Below are 17,839 nucleotides of genomic sequence, written 5' to 3'. Positions count from 1 at the left end.
TCGATTCATAATATTTCATAAGTTCAATCCACCGTCTTTGCCTCATGTTCAACTCTTTCTATGAGAACAAGTACTTGAGGCTTTGATGATCGGTGAATATTTCACACCTAGCACCATATAAATAGTGTCTCCAAATCTTTAGTGCAAATATCACTGCTGCTAGCTCGAGATCATATGTTGGGTAATTTTTTTCATACGGTTTCAACTGTCTCGACGCGTATGCTGTGGGGACCCGGACGCTAATTCATTTCTTAATCATTCTTGGGATTAAATGGATCAATTATATAACTAGGTCTAAATTTTTTTTTAAAGGCAAGCCCATCATAACAATTCTTGAAAATACTATAACAAGTTATGCTTTCTCTGATTTATTGAACAAAATCAAGTTCAATATCTACAACATGATTTAAAATACAAACAATGTTTAAAGGAAAGTCATACACTAGTGTTTCTCAACTACATATCAAGTAGTGAACAACTAGATCTATCTCTAAGTCCGAATCACCACTCTAATCTTGATCTTTCATCCTCTTCTTGACCCTGATCCTGTCCTACATGTTGTCATGCACACATACAAACACAACAACAGTCGGAAAAATCCGGTGAGAAGTATATTCCCAGTATAAACAATGTATACATGCATTTTATATAAACATATACAAAAGCATATAGCATATATCAATGGCATGTATCATAATCTATGAAATATAATCAATACAAATTTGTAAATCAAACTCTTTAACTCTTAATCTTTGACTCGACTCTAAGTCAACTCTTATCGACTCTTATCTAGGCTAGGTATCCCGGTTTGAATAAGAATGTAACAAATCTCCCACCTACTCTCCCCTCGAGGTGGCGGTACGATCCTATTTCTGGACTTCGGCACACTATATCGAGTAATCTACAATAGGGATTGATCTGTCTCCTAAGCACATCGATATGACCCAAACGTCCAGTGACCTGGCACCTCTGTCACAATATCTGTCTTCTATTCTACGCCTTTCTATAAATTAATAGAACAAGCATACACATGCAAGGAATTCAATTGTATCAAAACAATAACAAGTAAGTATGTGGTTTTAGGGAAACTCAAGTTACATCTTACTCGAGTTATCATTCCCGATTTAACATTGATTTATACATTTTTTTTGTCGGTCTGACGAAGTCGAAGTCTTGAATTCGAAGCTTTCACTACAAAATCTAAAAAGGATATTTGATAGCCAATATCAACATACAACTCCAAACAAGAAATCTCATTCGAAGTATGTTTCAACGGCATAACGGCACAATCTCGAAATACCGGCACAACAATATCAATCGATACCAATCTCACAATGCATAGTCATCAACAAATATAAGCCACAACTCTCAAAATATGTACCATCTTAATCAAAGATAATCTGAAAATCATAACAATTGTATACGTATCTGTTCTTCGATCCGGTTTCGATTATACAATTACCAATATCTCAAAAACACATAATATGAATCAATTAATAATTCTTTCAACACATAAATTCTGAACCATGCTATAAATCAATAAAACTTACATCCTTGTTAAGTTCTTGACGAGGGGAGTATGGAAAGGAGCTCGAATCAAAAATCGGCTAGCCGGGTCTCGTCAAATCACAATTCTTATATAGGCGGAGGTTTGAGGATTCTATGGAGCTTTTCCTTCGGTTCTTGCTAGAATCTCAAGCTGGAAATGAAGGTTAACATATTTAAATGCATGGCAAGATACGTGGCTCACTTTTTTGTGCTGCACGTCTCGCGCATATGCGCGTCCAGCACTGGCGCATATGCGCGAGACCTGCTGTCTCGGCGCCAATGCAGCTGCTCGCGCTCTGTCTTTGCGCATATGCGCGAGAAGTTCTGTCCCGCATAATGGCTGCTCGCGCATATGCGCGTCCCATCTTCGTGCATATGCGCGAGAATCTCTGTTCTCGCACTTAGCTTCCCATCTTCTCGCGCATATGCGCGTCCCGTTTCTGCGCATATGCGCGAGAAGTTCTGTCTCGCGGCTGCTGCTCCGCGCATATGTGCGCCTCTCCTCGGCGCATATGCGCCACAAGTTCTGGCCACTTTAGCCCCTGAAATCTTCTTTCTTCACACTTCTGTCACTGAATTAATGTCTAATTACAGTGCTATAATCTCAGGCCTTACAATTCTCCCCCTCTAAGACATGATTTCGTCCCCGAAATCGCATGCAGTCAAATCATATAATATACGAAGACATAACAGAAGCTAAATAAGAACTCACATCAGTGAAGTATTCTCCCCCTCTAAGACATGATTTCGTCCCCGAAATCGCATGCAGTCAAATCATATAATATACGAAGACATAACAGAAGCTAAATAAGAACTCACATCAGTGAAATAACTCTGGAAATTTCTGTCTCGTGTCTGCTTCAGTCTCCCAGGTAGCTTTTTCAATGCCATGACGACTCCACTGAACTTTCACCAGCGGAATAATCTTTGTTCTGAGTTGTTTTTCTTTACGATCAAGAATCTGAATTGGTTTCTCAAAATAACTCAGAGTTTCATCAAGTTCGGCCTCATCTGGCTGAAGAACATGAGAAGCATTAGACATATATTTCCGTAGCATAGACACATGAAAACATATCATGTATTCCAGATAGAGACGGAGGAATAGCAAGTCGATAGTCACGATCATCTATCTTCTCAATAATCTCATACGGACTGATATATCGTGGAGACAACTTCCCTCTCTTGCCAAATCTGACAATGCCTCTGAAAGGAGAAATCTTCAGAAATACTTTGTCTCCTTGTTCAAATTCTAATGGTCGACGTCTAATGTCTGCATATTTGGCCTGTCTATCCTGAGCTGTCTTCATTCTCTTCTGAATCAGCTTTACTTTTTAAGTCATATCTCGAATCATGTCAGGTCCAAGTTCAGGTACTTCTGAGATATCATCCCAATAAAGAGGAGATTTGCACTTCTTGCCATACAACGCTTCAAACGGAGCCATCTCTATACTTGTCTGATAGCTATTGTTTTAGGAGAATTCACAAAGTGGTAAGGAATCTTGCCAATTAGTTCCAAAGTCTAGCACTACAGCTCTAAGCATATCCTCCAATGTCTGGATAGTCCTCTCTGATTGTCCTTCGGTTTGAGGATGATATGCAGTACTCAAATGTAATTTCGTACCTAGAACTTGTTGCAAACTGTGCCAAAAGTGCGAAGTATATCGAGGATCACGATCTGATACAATGGACTTTGGCACTCCATGCAATCTGACCACTTCTCTGACATAAATATCTACCATCTGGTCATGTCTATATGTCATTCTGTACGGATTAAAACATGCTGATTTGGTCAATCTGTCAATAACGACCCAAATCGCATCACAACTTCGGGAGGATCGTGGTAACTTCGTCACAAAATCCATAGAAATGTGATCTCATTTCCATTCATGAATAGATAAGCTATGTAATAGACCTCCTGATTTCTTTTTTTTTTGCTTTCACCTGTTGGCAATTCAAACATTTGGATACAAAATCTGCAATATCTAATTTCATCTGTTTCCACCAAAACTGTTTCTTCATATCATTATACATCTTTCTGCCACTAGGGTGAATGCTAAATCGACTATAGTGTGCTTCTGTCAAAATCTGCTGTTTCAAATCTGAACCATCTGGCACAACAAGACGAGTATTCACATATAACACATCATCACGAACCCTGATATTCTGATTGATGCCCTGATCTGACCATCGTAATCAAATTCTGAATATTCTGATCGAATTTTTGTGCTTCTCTGATTCTTACAATCAACTCAGGTTCAACTTGGATAGCACAAAGTCTCAACGGTTTACAATCTGTATCAAATACTAAGCCAGAAAGACAGCAATATTCAATCAAATTTGAAACACCCATCGTCGATAGGGATAGAGAACATACTTTTCGACTCAGTGCATCAGCTGCTGCATTTGACTTCCCTGGGTAGTATTTGATTTCACAATCAAAGTCTTTCAGCAAATCAAGCCATCTTCGTTGCCTCATATTCAGTTTAGACTGTGAAAACAGATATTTCAGGCTCTTGTGATCAGAATAAATCTCAAACTTCTCACCGTATAGATAATGTCGTCAAATCTTCAGAGCAAATACGATGGCAGCCAATTCAAGATCATGAATCGAGTAGCGAGTCTCATGTAGCTTTAATTGTCTCGAGGCATAAGCAAGAACATGTTCTCGCTGTATCAAAACACAATCTAGTCCCATGTGAGAAGCATCACAATAAACAACAAAATCACCGGTACCTGACGGATTAGTCAACACCGGAGAACTGGTTAATCTTTTCTTCAACTCTAGAAAACTGGATTCACATGCCTCTGACCAAATAAAAGGAGTGTTCTTCTGGGTTAGCTGAGTAATCTGCTTAGCAATACTCGAGAAATCTTTGATGAATCTACAATAATAGCCCGCTAAACCCATAAAACTGCGTATCTCTGGCACTGATGTCAGTCTAGGACAGTTGATCACAGCCTCCACTTTGCTAGGATCGACAGAAATCCCATCTACAGATATAATATGCCCCAGAAATACAACTTGTTTCAGCCAAAATTCACATTTCGATAGCTTGGCATACAGTTTCTCAGTTCTCAGAATTCTCAACACAATTCTCAAATGCTCAGCATGATCAGTCAAATTCTTTGAATAAATCAGAATATCATCAATAAAGATAATCACAAAATCATCAAGATATTTATGAAATATACGATTCATCAAACCCATAAATATAGCTGGAGCATTCGTTAAACCAAACGGCATGACTATAAACTCATAATGGCCATACCTAGTTCTGAAAGATTTTTTCGATATATCAGAATCTCTGACTCTCAGCTGATGATATCTAGATCTCAAATCAATCTTGGAATAAATAGAAGAACCCTGCAACTGATCAAATAAATCATCAATACGCGGCAAAGGGTATTTATTCTTTACCGTAGCCTTGTTCAGTTGCTGATAATCAATGCAGAGTCTCATTGATCCGTCTTTCTTTCTAACAAATAGTACTGGAGCGCCCCAAGGAGAAACGATCGGTCTGATGTAACCTTTGGCCAGTAAATCTTCTAGCTGATCTTTCAATTCTTTTAGCTCAATTGGTTCCATTCTGTATGGAGCTTTTGAAATAAGTACTGTACCTGGCATCAGTTCAATGCTGAAGTCTATTTCTCGAATTGGAGGCAGACCTGGAATCTCATCTTGAAAGACGTCAGCAAATTCACATACCACTGACAAATCTGCCAATGAAAGGCTCGATTTCAGTACATCTACTGAATACACAAGGAGTCCCTTTGCTCTTTTCTATAATAATTGAGTCATAGACAAAACAGATATCAAAAGAATTCGAGCTCTGGAACCCTTACCGTAAAATTTCCATTCATCAGCCATGTCTGGTCTGAAACTTACAATTTTCTGGAAATAATCTACGGTAGCTCTGTACTTGGTCAGCATATCAATACCGATATTGCAGTCAAAATCAGACAAACCGAGTACAATACAATCTAACTCGATCTCATGCCCGTCATACTGTAGCATACAATTTCTAACAGAATTCACTGATATAAGACCTGTGGGGACCCGGGCTCTAACTCGATTATCTTTGGGATTAATTGGATCTTTGTTAGAAAATGTGGGTCAAAATTTTTGCTTTTAACATACTACACATACATAGGCTTTATTACATTTCATGAAAAGCAAATACATGTCTTGTTTCGTTCATACAATCAAACTAGTGTTTAAAAGTATTAATACATGTCTAATACAACAACTAGTTTCTTCTGCTACGCCCGTGATCACCACGCTATCACCTCTCAATCATCCTCGTCTCGACCCTGATCCTGCCCCACCTGTTGTTATGCACACATACAGACACAACAACAGCCGGAAACTCCGGTGAGAACAAATCCCAGTATAAAACATGTATACATGCATGTCATGCAATTAAATACAAAATCATAACACATAAATCNAAGATAACAATCTAGTATGTGATTTTGGGAAACTCAAATCAGATCTAATTCGAGTTATATCTCCCCGAATCAACATGAATTATACCTTCCGTTGTTCAGTCTTTATCGTGATCGAAATCTTGAAGTCGAATCTTGTCAATATAAATCTGAAATGGCAATGTCAAATATCACAAGATCAATCTCCAACTCCAACCAATACTAGTACGGTTCAATATCAAATCTCGATACAATTCGACGGCATAACGGCGTAATCTTGCGATACCGATCAACTCAACAACAATCGATACTAAATCACAATTCATAATCAATATCATAAACATTTCAAACTCTGAAAATCTGCATACTTTCCACTCAATACATGCTGGAATTTCATACAAATTGCATACGACATCCGATAATCGATCCGTTTACGGCGTTATGATCTCTAGCTACTCAAGAACCTAAATCTCTAATAAAATCACAATTCCTCCAACATATAGATTTTGAAACATGCTGGAAATGAACAATACTTACATCCTTAGATAGCTCTTGATGAGAGGAGCACGAATCTAGTCTCGGATCGAAAATCGGATGATCGGCTTGTGTGAAATCAATTTCTTAAGCTTGAAGAAAATTTGAGAGTCCTCCCATGGATTCCTTCGGTGGTCTAGCTCTGAATGAAGGGATAATGGGAGATTACATGTTATATGCATGGCAAGGACACTTGGCTTATTTTTCATTCTGCACGTCTCGCGCATATGCGCGACCTCAACCGTCGCATATGCGCGAGACCTACTGTCTCGGCATATAACAATGTAATCTGCTGGCGCATATGCGCGCCCCTTCTCGGCGCATATGCTCCCACTGCTCTGGACAACTTGCGCATATGCGCGAGACCTTCGTCTCGGCACATTTTGGAATCACACAGCGCGAGACCTTCTGTCCTCGCACATAATTACAACTCAATAACTCCAATCCAAGTTCGACGTGCTCCATCTATAATCATATCAATGAATCAATAAATAGTCTCAGATTAACAGGATAAAATCTCGGGCATTACATTTCTCCCCCTCTAAGATATGATTTCGTCCCCGAAATCTCAGGCAATCAATCAAAGCGTGTATAAAAGCAAGATAATCAAACTGAACAAATACTCACATCATGCAAATATTTCTGGATATCTCTTTCTCATCTCTGATTCTGTTTCCCAAGTCGCTTCTTCAGTACCATGACAACTCCACTGAACTTTCACTAATGGAATAGTCTTCGTTCTGAGCTGTTTCTCTTTCCGATCAAGAATCTGAATCGGCTGCTCAACGTAACTCAAAGTCTGATCTAGCTCGGCTTCTTCAGGCTGAATGACATGAGAATGATCTGGCATATATCTATGCAACATTGATACATGGAAGACATCATGTATCCCAGATAGACAAGGAGGAAGAGCAAGTCTATACGCACGATCGCAAATCTTTTCAAGAATCTCGTACGGACCGACGTATCGAGAAGACAACTTCCCACGCTTGCCAAATCTGACCACGCCTCTGAAAGGAGAAATCTTTAAGAATACTCTGTCTCCCTGCTCAAACACTAACGGTCTAAGTCTGATGTTCGCGTACTTCGCCTGTCTATCTTGTGCCGTCTTCATTCGCTTCTGAATTATCTTTACTTTTTCAGTCATATCACGAATCATATCTGGCCCTAAGTCTGGTACCTCTGAGATGTCATCCCAGTATAACGGAGATCTGCACTTCTTTCCGTATAATGCCTCAAACGGTGCCATCTCAATGCTCGTTTGATAGCTGTTGTTGTACGAAAATTCACAAAGAGCTAGTGAATCTTGCCAACTAGTACAAAAATCTAGTACTACAGCTCTCAGCATATCTTCTAAAGTCTGGATAGTCCGCTCTGACTGTCCGTCTGTCTGGGGATGGTAAGCAGTACTCAAGTGTAAAGTCGTACCTAGAGCCTGTTGTAGACTGTGCCAAAAGTGTGAAGTGAATCGTGGATCACGATCTGATACGATCGACTTCGGCACACCATGTAATCTGACCACTTCTCGGACATATATCTCGGCCATCTGATCATATCTGTACGTCATCTTGTACGGAATGAAGCATGCGGATTTGGTCAATCTATCTATCACAACCCAAATCGCATCGCAGCCTCGGGATGATCGTGGTAACTTCGTGACGAAATCCATGGAAATGTGATCCCATTTCCATTCAGGAATAGCTAAACTCTGAAGTAACCCTCCGGGCTTCTTTCTTTCGGCCTTCACCTGTTGGCAATTCAAGCACTTAGACACAAACTCTGCAATATCTGTCTTCATCTGTTTCCACCAGAATTGTGTTTTCAGATCATTGTACATCTTCCTGCCACCAGGATGAATACTGAACCGACTACAGTGCGCTTCTGACAGTATCTGTTGTTTCAAATCTGAAACATCTGGCACTACAAGACGGTTATTCACATACAAAGCATGATCACGTACCTGATACTCAGAAATATGTCCTGATCTGACCATATCAATCGAATTCTGAACACTCTGATCGGTTCTTTGTGCCTCTTTGATGCGAACAATCAATTCTGGTTCACACTGAATAGGGGCAAGTCGCAACGGCCTACTATCTGTATCAAATGCTAATCCAGAAAAGCAACAATCTTCTATCATATTCGAAACACCTATCGTCGACAAGGATAAGGAACATACCTTTCGACTCAAAGCATCCGCTGCTGCATTCGATTTCCCTGGATAGTATTTGATTTCACAATTGAAATCCTTCAATAAATCGAGCCATCTACGCTGTCTCATGTTCAACTCTGATTGAGAAAATAGATACTTCAGGCTTTTGTGATCAGAGTAGATCTCAAATTTCTCGCCATACAGATAGTGTCGCCATATCTTCAGTGCAAATACGATAGCCGCCAATTCAAGATCATGAATTGGGTATCGAGTCTCGTGTGGCTTCAACTGTCTCGAAGCATAGGCAATAACATGCTGTCGCTGCATAAGAACACATCCTAACCCTCTGTGCGATGCATCACAATATACAACGAAATCACCCATACCTGAAGGTATCGTCAGGACTGGAGCACTAGTCAATCTATTCTTCAACTCTACGAAGCTCGACTCACAAGCTTCTGACCACACAAATGGAGTATTCTTCTGTGTCAACTGAGTAATCGGTTTTGCAATACTGGAGAAATCTTTAATAAATCGTCGATAGTACCCTGCTAGACCCATGAAACTGCGTATCTCTGGTACAGAAGTCGGTCTCGGCCAACTAATCACTGCCTCGATTTTGCTCGGATCGACAGATATACCGTCTCCAGATACAATATGACCCAAGAAAACAACGTGTCTCAGCCAAAATTCACACTTTGACAATTTAGCATACAGTTGCTCATTTCTTAACGTCTGCAATACAATTCTCAAATGCTCAGCATGATCAGTCTCATTTCTCGAGTAAACCAAAATATCATCTATAAAAACAATCACAAACTCATCCAGATACCTCTGAAAGACACGGTTCATCAAACTCATAAACACCGCTGGCGCATTCGTTAAACCAAAAGGCATGACAATAAACTCGAAATGTCCATACCTGGTTCGGAATGCAGTCTTCGGTATATCAACATCTCTAACTCTCAGCTGGTGATATCCAGATCTCAGATCGATCTTGGAATAGACAGAGGATCCCTGCAACTGATCAAACAAATCGTCGATGCGAGGCAATGAGTACTTGTTCTTTACTGTTGCATTGTTCAGTTGCCGGTAATCGATACACAATCTCATCGAACCATCTCTCTTTCGCACGAATAGCACTGGTGCGCCCCAAGGAGATACACTCGGTCTGATATATCCCTTGGCCAGCAAATCTTTAAGCTGTTCTTTCAATTCTTTCAACTCTATCGGTGCCATTCTATAAGGAGCTCGAGAAATAGGAACCGTACCTGGTACTAGGTCGATGCTAAAATCTATCTCTCTAACTGGATGCTATTCCGGAATCTCATCGGGGAACACATCTGCAAACTTGCAAACTACTGCAGATCTGCCAATGCTGGGCTCGATTTCAGTAAATCTACTGAATAGACAAGGAACCCTTCTGCTCCTGTCTGGAGTAATCGAGTCATAGACAATACTGAAATCAAAGGAATCCTAGCTCTAGACCCTTTGCCGTAGAACTTCCACTCTTCAGCCATCTCTGGTTTGAATATAACAATCTTGTGGAAACAGTCTACTGTCGCTCTGTACTTGGTTAGCATGTCAATACCAATAATGCAATCAAAATCAGATAACCCAAGTACAATACAGTCTAAATATATCTCATGCCCATCATACTGTAGTAAACATGATCTAACAGATGTCACTGATATCAACCCTGTCCCCAAAAGAGAAGAGATAGACACTACAGTAGACAACGACTCAATATGCAATGCATATGTCAATGCAAAACGCTCAGATAAGAATGTATGTGATGCACCTGTGTCTACCAGAACATAAGCAGGATAACCGCAAAGCGAACAATTACCTGCTATCACGTCATCAGGGGCATCCTGAGCCTGCTCTTCTGTCAGCGCAAACACTCGAGCCTGCTGTCTCGACGGCTGGCCCACCGTCTGGCTACCCCTAGCTCTGGGCTGTGTCGATGTAGGGGCTGGCTGGAATGAATGAACAGATGAAGCTTGCCTCTCAGGCTGAGCTACAGAGCCAGATGCTCCTACACTCTGAGTCTGCTGTGCACCTCTCTGTGGACAGACCTTGGCGAAGTGGCCCTGCTGTCTGCAAATGTTGCAGCGACCCATCACGCCCTGACACTGTTCAGTGGCATGTCTACCTCCACAAGAACTACAGTAAACCCCTGTATACTCTGATCTCTGGCCCGACTCTGTCTGTCTCGGCCCACTGGAGCTCGACGAACTGCTCCCTGATTTCTTGAACTGTTTCCCCTTCACTTTCAAACTGTCTTTCCTCCCGCTGCCGCTACCACCACTCTCGAATCTGGGAGATGGTTGCTGATACTGACCCGAGGGCTGGGGTGGTCTAGGATTCTGAGTGGTATAAAAAGTGCTTCGTTGCCTAAGCAACCCGGCTTCTGCTCCCTCCGCTCTGTTCAAGGCATCAGAAAAATTGTTGGGTCGTCCCGTGTTCACCAAGGTGAATATCTCCGGATTCAGGCCATTGATAAACTGATCCGCAACGGCCTCGTCATTCCCAGCAACGTGGGGAGCAAATCTGAGCAATGTGGAGAACTTAGCCACATATTCCTCGATGTTCAGCTGTCCCTGTCTCAGGTTGGCAAATTCAGCACCTTTGTCTTTTCGGTAGGAGACGGGAAAGAATCGTTGATAGAACTCTGCTTTGAAAACTTTCCAAGTGATCTCTGTGCCACGATGCTCCAAGGCTCTTTTCGTGGTAAGCCACCAGTTCTTTGCAACTTCTTGCAGTTGATGCCCAATTAGTTTAACTCGTCGCTCGTCAGTGTAGTCAAGAGATTCAAATAACATCGATGTCATCGAGCCAACTTTCACATTCAACTGAATTTTCGGTGCCCTTCAGTGTCGGTGGTCGGAATGACTGAAATCTCTTTAACAAAGTCCCCATCGGTGTAGCGGTCACATCCATCGGATCATTGGATGTACTGCCTTGTTCTGGTGCCCTACCTGCTACTGGTTGCGGTACTCGTCGAGGAGGCATATCTGATTATCAAATGGATTAGTATACAGTCTATACAATCTGTCTCAGTCCTCCTCTGATCATATACCTCTGATCCAGAATCGGTTCTGATTCAGTCTTGGCAAGTAGATGCTGTAATCAACTCAGATAACAATACAACATATCATAGGGAAAGCAATACATCATGACGTGTGCTAGCATGATATAAGCAAGGAAGACGACTCGATCTACCCCGCTCACTCTCTTCTATCTCAGTCTATACAGAACCTACTGCTCATTCTATTATATTTCAATCTAAAGGATCTATCGCTCTGATACCACCTGTTGTGGGGACCCGGGCTCTAACTCGATTATCTTTGGGATTAATTGGATCTTTGTTAGAAAATGTGGGTCAAAATTTTTGCTTTTAACATACTACACATACATAGGCTTTATTGCATTTCATGAAAAGCAAATACATGTCTTGTTTCGTTCATACAATCAAACTAGTGTTTAAAAGTATTAATACATGTCTAATACAACAACTAGTTTCTTCTGCTACGCCCGTGATCACCACGCTATCACCTCTCAATCATCCTCGTCTCGACCCTGATCCTGCCCCACCTGTTGTTATGCACACATACAGACACAACAACAGCCGGAAACTCCGGTGAGAACAAATCCCAGTATAAAACATGTACACATGCATATACACAATATAAATCATGAAGCATGCTATCAGGAATAGAATCAATGGCAATAGGTTCCATAATCTATGAAACCAAATCAATATCAGCATGCAAATGAAATCGAAATCATATCTTGACTCGACTCGACTCTAACTCTAGGGATCCCGGTGTGAATAAGACGTCACAGTCTGCCACCTACCCTCCCAATCGGGGTGACGGTACGTCTTATTCCTAGACTTCGGTCATGTCTGTATCGAATGTCTACAATCGGAGTCAATTCTGCTCCTATGCGTCGATATCACCGAACGTCTAGCTTGGCAAGTCTGCCAATGACTCTCCTATCTTAAATGCTTGAATATAAATCTATAAACAAAGCATCAACATATAAAAAGATAACAATCTAGTATGTGATTTTGGGAAACTCAAATCAGATCTAATTCGAGTTATATCTCCCCGAATCAACATGAATTATACCTTCCGTTGTTCAGTCTTTATCGTGATCGAAATCTTGAAGTCGAATCTTGTCAATATAAATCTGAAATGGCAATGTCAAATATCACAAGATCAATCTCCAACTCCAACCAATACTAGTACGGTTCAATATCAAATCTCGATACAATTCGACGGCATAACGGCGTAATCTTGCGATACCGATCAACTCAACAACAATCGATACTAAATCACAATTCATAATCAATATCATAAACATTTCAAACTCTGAAAATCTGCATACTTTCCACTCAATACATGCTGGAATTTCATACAAATTGCATACGACATCCGATAATCGATCTGTTTACGGCGTTATGATCTCTAGCTACTCAAGAACCTAAATCTCTAATAAAATCACAATTCCTCCAACATATAGATTTTGAAACATGCTGGAAATGAACAATACTTACATCCTTAGATAGCTCTTGATGAGAGGAGCACGAATCTAGTCTCGGATCGAAAATCGGAGGATTGGCTTGTGTGAAATCAATTTCTTAAGCTTGAAGAAAATTTGAGAGTCCTCCCATGGATTCCTTCGGTGGTCTAGCTCTGAATGAAGGGATAATGGGAGATTACATGTTATATGCATGGCAAGGACACTTGGCTTATTTTTCATTCTGCACGTCTCGCGCATATGCGCGACCTCAACCGGCGCATATGCGCGAGACCTACTGTCTCGGCATACAACAATGTAATCTGCTGGCGCATATGTGTGCCCCTTCTCGGCGCATATGCGCCCAATACTCTGGACAACTCGCGCATATGCACGCCTCTTGTCGCGCATATGCGCGAGACCTTCGTCTCGACACATTTTGGAATCACACAGCTCGCGCATATGCGCGCCCACCAGTCGCGCGGTGGGCGCGCATATGCGCGAGACCTTCTGTCCTCGCACATAATTACAACTCAATACCTCCAATCCAAGTTCGACGTGCTCCATCTATAATCATATCAATAAATAGTCTCAGATTAACAGGATAAAATCTCGGGCATTACAAGACCTTTCCCCAAAGGTGAAGAAATAGATACTACAGCAGATAAAGACTCAACAGACAAAGCATGCATCAATACGAAGCGCTCAGAGATAAATGTATGGGATGCACCAGTATCAATCAATACATATGCAGGATAACCACAAAGGGAACAGTTACCTACAACTACATCATCAGGTGCTTCATGGGCCTGTTCTTCAGTCAAGGCAAACACTCTGGCCTGCTGTCTCGGGAGTTGGCTAACAGTCTGGCTTCCTCCTGGCCTTGGCTGTGACTGGGCAGGTGATGGCTGGAAAGAGTGAACAGCAGATGATCGTCTATCAGCCTGAGCCACTGATCCAGATGATTCTGCTCCCTGGGATCTTTGGGAACCTTGCTGGGGACAGACTTTGGAAAAATGTCCTGGCTGTCTACAGATGTTGCAAATACCAAATACTCCTCGACATTGCTCTGTAGGATGTCTTTCTTCACATGTTCTGCAATAGACCCCTGTATAACTCTGTCCAGAACAAGTCTGTCGTGAGCCACTGGAACTAGATGAACTACTTCCAGATTTTTTAAACTGTTTCCCTCGGGCTTTCAGATTATCTTTCTTTCCACTGTTGCTACTGCCACTATCAAATCTGGGAGGGGGTTGCTGGAACTGAACTAGAGGTTGTTGCCGTCTCTGTGTCTGAGCAACATATGAAGTTTCTCGCTATTTAATCAAACCCGCTTCAGCTCCTTTTGCTCTGTTCAGGGCATCAGCAAAGTTATTCGGTCGCCCCGTATTAACCAATGTAAATATGTCAGGATTCAGCCCATTAATGAACTGATCAGCCACTGCTTCATCATTCTCAGCAACATGAGGAGCAAAACGTAGCAAGGTAGAGAACTTGGCCACGTATTCTTCAATACTCAAAGGACCCTGTCTCAGGTTAGCAAACTCTGCACCCTTGTCCTTTCTGTACGACACTGGGAAAAATCGTTGATAAAATTTAGCCTTAAAGATATTCCACGTAATAGTCGTACCTCAATGCTCCAAAGCTCTCTTTGTCATGAGCCACCAACTTTTTGCGACCTCGTGTAACTGGGTGCCCTATCAGTTTGACTCTACGCTCATCTGTATAGTCAAGTGAATCAAATAACATCTCAATATCATCCAGCCAACTTTCGCAGTAAATAGAGTTCATAGTGCCTTTCAAAGTCAGCGGTTTGAACGATTGAAATCTTTTCAACAGTGTTTCCATGGGTGTCGCAGTAACATCCATCGGATTATTTGAAGTACTACGTACCCTGTTCTGGAATTCTTCGAGGAGGCATATATGATTATCAAAATGATTGGTAATCAAATCTAACAAATCTGTCTCAGTCCTCCTCTGATCAAGAATCGGTTCTAATTCATTCTCCAATAATACACGTTTCCAATCAAATGACATAATCAGGTAAACATGTACTTATTAAAGCAGTAAATCATGCTTTCATATCATAGAAGCAAGAAAGAAAATCAATCTACCCCGCTCACTCGCTTCCATCTTACAGCTCTGATTCTATCTAAGTCTCAAGAACCTGCTGCTCTGATACCACCTGATGTGGGGACCCAGACGCTAATTCATTTCTTAATCATTCTTGGGATTATATGGATCAATTATATAACTAGGTCTAATTTTTTTTTTAAAGGCAAGCCCATCATAACAAGTGTTGAAAATACTACAATAAGTTATGCTTTCTCTGATTTATTGAACAAAATCCAGTTCAATATCTACAACATGATTTAAAATACAAAACATGTTTAAAGGAAATTCATACACTAGTGTTTCTCAACTACATATTAAGTAGTGAACAACTAGATCTATCTCTAAGTCCGAATCACTACTCTAATCTTGATCTGTCATCCTCTTCTCGACCCTGATCATGTCTCACCTGTTGTCATGCACACATACAAACACAACAACAGCCGGATAACTCCGGTGAGAAGTATATTCCCAGTATAAGCAATGTATACATGCATTTTATATAATCATGTACAAAAGCATATAGCATATATCAATGACATGTATCATAATCTATGAAATATAACCAATACAAATTTGTAAATCAAACTCTTTAACTCTTAATATTTGACTCGAATCTAAGTCAATTCTTATCGACTCTTATCTAGTCTAGGGATCTTGGTCTGAATAAGAACGTAACAAATCTCCCACCTACTCTCCTCTCGAGGTGGCGGTACGTTCCTATTCCTGAACTTCGGCACACTATATCGAGTAATCTACAATAAGGACTGATCTGTCTCCTAAGCACATCGATATAACCCAAACGTCCAGTGACCTGACACCTCTGCCAATAACTCTATCACAATATATGTCTTCTATTCTAAAGCCTTTCTATAAATCAATAGATCAAGCATACACATGCAAGGAATTCAATTGTATCAAAACAATAACAAGTAAGTATGTGGTTTTAGGGAAACTCAAGTTACATCTTACACGAGTTATCATTCCCGATTTAACATTGATTTATACTTTTCTTTTGTCGGTCTGACGAAGTCGAAGTCTTGAATTCGAAGCTTTCACTACCAAATCTGGAAAGGATATTTGATAGCTAATATCAAAATACAACTCCAAACAAGAAATCTCAATCGAAGTATGTTTCAACGGCATAACGGCACAATCTCGAAATACTGGCACAACAATATCAATCGATACCAATCTCACAATGCATACTCATCAACAAATATAAGCCTTAACTCTCAAAATCTGTACCATCTTAATCAAAGATAATCTGAAAATCATAACAATTGTATACGTATCTGTTCTTCGATCCGGTTTCGATTATACAATTACCAATATCTCAAAAACACATAGTATGAATCAATTAATAATTCTTCCAACACATAAATTCTGAACCATTCTGGAAATCAATAAAACTTGCATCCTTGTTAAGTTCTTGACGAGAGGAGTACGGAAATGAGCTCGGATGAAAAATCGGGTAGCCGGGTCTTGTCAAATCATAGTTCTAATATAAACGGAGGTTTGAGGATTCTATGGAGCTTTTCCTTCGGTTATTGCTGGAATCTAAAGCTGGAAATGAAGATTAACATATTTAAATGCACGGCAAGATATGTGGCTCACTTCTTTGTGCTGCACGTCTCGCGCATATGCGCGTCCAGCACCGGTGCATATGCGCGAGACCTACTATCTCGGCGCCAATGCAGCTGCTCGCGCATATGCGCGCTCTGTCTTCGCGCATATGCGCGAGAAGTTCTGTCCCGCATAATGGCTGCTCGCGCATATGCGCGTCCCATCTTCGTGCATATGCGCGAGAATCTCTGTTCTCGCACTTAGCTTCCCATCTTCTCGCGCATATGCGCGTCCCGTTTCCGCGCATATGCGCGAGAAGTTCTGTCTCGCGGCTACTGCTCCGCGCATATGCGCGCCTCTCCTCGGCGCATATGCGCCACAAGTTCTGGCCACTTTAGCCCCTAAAATATTCTTTCTTCACACTTCTGTCACCGAATTAATGTCTAATTACAGTGCTTAATCTCAGGCCTTACATATTCAATCACCCTTTCCTCTTGCATGAGTACACATCCTAAACCTCTTTTAGATGCATCACTGTAGATGGTGAAGTCTTTGCCTTCCATAGGTAATACCAACACTAGCGTGGAGGTAAGGTTCTTCTTCAAAGTCTCGAAGCTTTTCTCACAATCTTCATTCAATTGAAATTTAGAGTTCTTCTGTGTGAGCTTGGAGAGAGGTATGGCTATTGAAGAGAATCCTTCAACAAATTTTCGGTAATAGCCCGCTAATCCCAAGAAGCTTTGAATTTCTGTCACATTCTTTGGTCTAGGTCAATCTGAGATTGCTTCTACTTTCTTAGGGTCCACAACTACTCCTGCTGCTGATATTATGTGTCCCAAGAATGTGACGCTCTCTAGCCAGAATTCTCACTTCTTGAACTTTGCGTACAGTTTATTTTCTCTCAGCGTCTGGATGGTGAGACGAAGATGTTCTTTGTTGTCTTCCTCACGTGAAGAATATACTAGAATATCGTCG

This window comes from Primulina huaijiensis, chromosome 9 (assembly GCF_012295235.1).
Source record: "Primulina huaijiensis isolate GDHJ02 chromosome 9, ASM1229523v2, whole genome shotgun sequence".
NCBI lineage: Eukaryota > Viridiplantae > Streptophyta > Magnoliopsida > Lamiales > Gesneriaceae > Primulina > Primulina huaijiensis.
This window is presented reverse-complemented; position numbering follows the sequence as displayed.